The sequence below is a fragment of the Grammomys surdaster genome, unplaced genomic scaffold (assembly GCF_004785775.1).
Source record: "Grammomys surdaster isolate TR1022 unplaced genomic scaffold, NIH_TR_1.0 61, whole genome shotgun sequence".
Lineage (NCBI taxonomy): Eukaryota > Metazoa > Chordata > Mammalia > Rodentia > Muridae > Grammomys > Grammomys surdaster.
This window is the reverse complement of record NW_021604563.1, coordinates 14,342,125-14,347,160: the sequence shown is the minus strand read 5'-3', so window position 1 is coordinate 14,347,160 and position 5,036 is coordinate 14,342,125. Positions and strand designations below refer to the sequence as shown.

The 5,036-nt window shown below is 37.3% G+C and overlaps 1 pseudogene; it reads left to right on the top strand.

Moving 5' to 3' along the window:
• The first annotated feature begins 406 nt into the window (after nucleotides 1-406).
• Nucleotides 407-1,269, top strand: LOC114640450 (annotated as a pseudogene).
• The last annotated feature ends 3,767 nt before the right edge of the window (nucleotides 1,270-5,036 follow it).

Below are 5,036 nucleotides of genomic sequence, written 5' to 3'. Positions count from 1 at the left end.
GAATACACTTCATCATTCACTCTTTGGCAGAAGAAAGAGAATGAAGAGCCAGCACCATAATCTATTTTTCTTAAGCACTACGTATTTCAATAAAAATTTTTGATTAGTTTCTAGAATTCCGAAAATGTTAAATTTCTGAAGCTTTCCCCATTTTTTTTCTATTTTGATGAATAAACATGTTTTAGAAGTTCTTTAATCTACTACTTTTATTGTTCATCTTGAATATTAAATTTCATCAAATGCCTTTTCTGTATCAGCTGAAGTGATTCTATTATTTCTCTTCATTAGCCTGTCAATAAGGGATTTTATCCTTGGCGTGATTCCGTCCTGAGTGTCTGTTCTGTGGAACAGCAGGGAGTTCTTTTCTGTCCAGCTTCTCCCACACCGGAGTGCGTGCCTCCACCTCATGGAAGACTCAATGGACATGGACATGAGCCCTTTAAGGCCTCAGAACTACCTTTTTGGCTGTGAACTAAAGGCTGACAAAGACTATCACTTTAAAGTGGATAATGATGAAAATGAACACCAGGGGCAGGAGCAAAAGATGAATTATACATCGTAGACGCAGAAGCAATGAACTATGAAGGCAGTCCAATTAAAGCAACACTGGCAACTTTGAAAATGTCTGTACAACCAACAGTTTCGCTTGGGGGCTTTGAAATTACACCACCTGGGGGCTTTGAAATTACACCACCTCTGGTCTTAAGGTTGAAGTGTGGTCCAGGGCCTGTGCACATTAGTGGACAGCACCTAGTAGCTGTAGAGGAAGATACAGAGTCAGAAGATGAAGATGAGGAGGATGTAAAACTCTTGGGAATGTCTTGGGCATGAGGAGGTAACAAGATTCCACAGAAAAAAGTAAAACTTGATGAAGATGAGGAGGACGATGGTGAAGATGATGAAGACGATGAAGATGATGATGATGATGATTTTGATGATGAAGAAACTGAGGAAAAGATTCCAGTGAAGAAATCTGTACGAGATACCTCTGCCAAAATAGTACAAAAATCAAACCAAAATGGAAAAGACTTAAAACCATCAACACCAAGATCAAAGGGTCAAGAGACTTTCAAAAAACAGGAAAAAATCTCCTAAAACACAAAAGGACCTAGTTCTGTAGAAGACATTAAGGCAAAAATGCAAGCAAGTATAGTAAAAGGTGGTTTTCTTCCCAAAGTGGAAATCAAGTTCAATAATTATGAGAATTGTTTCCAGATGACTGACCAGGAGGCTATTCAAGATCTCTGGCAGTGGAGGAAGTCTCTTTAAGAAAATGGTTTAAACAGTTTGAAATATTCTGTCTTACTTCATTTCTGTAATAGTTTGTATCTGGCTGTCCTTTTTATAATGCAAAGTGAGAACTTTCCCTACTGTGTTTGATAAATGTTGTCCAGGTTCAATTGCCAAGAATGTATTGTCTAAAATGCCTGTTTAGTTTTCAAGGATGGAACTCCACCCTTTACTTGGTTTTAAGTATGTATGGAATGTTATGATAGGACATAGTAATAGTGGTGGTCAGATGTGGAAATGTTAGGGAGACAAATATACATGTGAAATAAACTCAGTATTTTAATAAATTAAAAAAATAAGGGATTTTATGTTGATTAATTTTAAATATGGATCTTTCCAACATCTGTAAGATAACTCCACTTTCCTCACAATGTAAAACCCTTTTATTAGCTTCTGCATGACATTTTATCAAGTAGCTGTGAATCTATATAAGCTGAGAGAGTCAGTACCCTAAATTTTTCTTTTCTATTCTGGTTTTGGTTTCTATTCATCTGGTAATACTGAGTTTACAAACCTAGTCTGAAAATATCCTTTCTCCTCTTCCAGTTTCCATCTGACCCTGAGCAACAGCCCTCTACACCACAATCCTTCACAGAGAAAACTTGTCTCACAGAAGTTTCCACAAGATCACAGGTAAGACCAACACTACCACCCCAACACCTGACTCAAGTAGGATGCACCCAGGGCCCATTCTACCCAGGAACCACAGTACAGCCTAGGACAAGATCCTTCCAGTTTCCATTCGCACATGGGAGCTGACCCTGTGCCATAGCCCTCTGCATCCTAATCCCACCCAGAGAAAGCTTGGCCCCAAGAGTGCTGACACACTCAGGCTACCAGGTTCACAAGAGGGAAAGGCTCCAGTCAGAGACAGCAAGGGCAGCTAATGTCAGAAATAATCACATGGTGAGAGTCAAGCACAAGAACATAAGTAACAGAAACCAGTGATACTTGGCATCACTAGAACCCAGTTCTCTAAGCACAGCAAGCCATGGATACCTGAACACACCTGAAAAGCAAGATTCTGATCTAGAATCACATCTCATGATGATGATAGAGGACTTTAAGAAGAATATAAATAACTCTCTTAAAGAAATTTATGAGAACAGAGGTAAACATATAGAAGTCCTTAAAGCAGAAACACAAAATCCCTTAAAGAAATTTAGGAAAACACACCCAAAGAGGTGAAGGAATTGATCAAAAGAATCCAGAGTGTAAAAACGGAAATAAACAATAAGGAATTCACAAAAGGTGATAACTTTGGACTCAGAAAACCTAGAAAAAAGATCAGGAGTCATAGATGCAAGCATCACCAACAGAATACAAGAGATAGTAGAGAGAATTTCAAGGGTAGAAAATACCATAGACAACTTTGACACAACAGTCAAATAAAATACAAAATACAAAAAAAAACTCATAAACCAAAACATCCAGGAAATCCAGGACACAATGAAAAGACCAAATCTAAGAAAATTAGGTGAGAAGAGAGTGAAGATTCCACAGTCAATGGGCCAGTAAACATCTTCAACAAAACTATAGAAAAACTTACCTAACATAAAGAAAGAGATGAACATAAACATACAAAAAGTATTCATGATGCCAGATTGATTGGAACAGAAAAGTAATTCCTCTGGTCACATAATATTCAAAATACCAAATACACAGAACAAAGAAAGAATATTAAAAACAGTAAGAAAAAAGGTCAAGTAACATATAAAGGCAGACCTATCATAATTACACAAGACTTCTCACCAGAGACTATGAAAGCCAGAAGATCCTAGGCAGACGTCATGTAGACCCTAAGAGAACACAAATGCCAGTGCAGGCTACAGTACAGAGCAAAACACTCAATTACCATAGATGGAGAAACCAATATATTCCATGTCAAAACCAAATTTACACAATATCTTTCCACAAATCTAGCCCTACAAAGAATAAAAGATGGAAATCTCCAACACAAAGAAGGAAGCTACACCCAAGAAAAAGGAAGAAATTAATCTTTTAAAACCAAACCAAAATAAGAGAGCCACATAAACACAATTCCATCTCTATCAACAAAATAACAGGAAGCAACAATCATTGGTCTTTAATATCTCTTCACATCAACAGACTCAACTTCCCAATAAAAATACATAGACTAGCAGATTATACTTAAATAGAACACAACATTTTGCTCCATATAGGAAACACATGTCAGTGACAAAGATAGATACTACCTCAGAGTAAAATGCTGGAGGAGTTAGGTGAAGAAATGAAGGATCTGAACGGGTTTGCAATTCATATCAACTCATATCAATCATATCAACCAACCGGAACCTCAAGAACTCCCAGGGACTAAACCATCAATCAAAGCATCCAAATGGAGTGACCCATAGCTTCTTCAACTGCATATGTAGCAGAGGATTGCCTTATCTGGCATCAGTTGGAGGACTGTGGTCCTATGGAGGCTAGATGCCCCAGTGTAGGGTAATGCTAGGGCAGTGAGACAGGAGTAGGTGGGTGGGTTGGGGCGCTCTCTCATAGAAGCAGGGGGAGGAGGATGAAATAGGTTTGCAGAAGGGAAAAGGGAAATAGGGAAATAGGGAAGGAGGATAACATATGAAATGTATATAATAAAATAACCAACATGTATGTGTGTGTGTGTGTGTGTGTGTGTGTATGAGAGAGGGAGAAAGAGAGAGAGAGAGAGAGAGAGAGAGAGAGAGAGAGAGAGAGAAAGAGAGAGAGAGAGAAAGGCTTCCTCTACAATGGAATCAATGAATGACTGGACTCTCATAATTGAGAATGAGAGACATTGACAATCTTACCCCCCCCCCAAAAAAAGGAACAATTCAGATAGGAAGCCATTGTAGAAAGTTCTTAAAAGTCGTTTTTAAGATGTTGAAGTGCAGCTCTTTGCCACTCATGACTCCTTGTGTGGATGGGGGTGGGAATGTGGGTGGAGAAGGTTATTTTTAAGGGGTTGGCCACTGGAAGTTTTCCACTTCTTCAATGAGTATATGGAAAACACAAAATGGACTTGATTTATTTATTTTTTCTCTTTGTGGGGAGGGCACAAATGTAGGCCCTGGTGGGAATGAGAATCCAATATGATTGGGATACATTGGATGCAGTTCTCAAATAATTAATACAAATACTATGTTGGACAAAAAGGAAAATGTCCTTTCTTTTTATTGTTTTTATTTTTTGGAAAAGAATTTGTATGTTTAGTGTCCATACACTTTTTTTTAGTCCAATTTTATGATTTTTTAAACATCTGTTACGTCCTTTGGATGTATGATCTTCATTAATGGTGATTTTTTCTGTTCACTTTTTGTCCAGATGACTTTTTTACTGGAGAACATTGTGTGTTGATATAACTACTAATAGTTTAATGGCAATTTGTGTTTTTATATCTTGTGTTTAATTTTTAATAAAATTGGATATTTTATAGTTTGGTGCACATATGTTTAGGATAGTGATGTCTTCTTGTTACTTGCTCCCTTGTTAGAAGGAAGTATTCCTTTTTCCCTCTTCTAATGAGTTCTAAGTTGAAGTGTATTGTGTCCAACATTAGGGGAGTGACAGGTTTCTTTACAGTTTCATGTGGTCAGGATATTTTTACCATCTTTTTCTCCCTCTAAAGGAATGTTTTCTTTAAAGATAATAATGGCAAAAACATGAATGTAAAAGTCAGAGAGACTCACTGTATAGTTTTCAGGTGAAGTGTGTTTAAGTTTTTATAAGATCTTTGTTATCCAAAACAA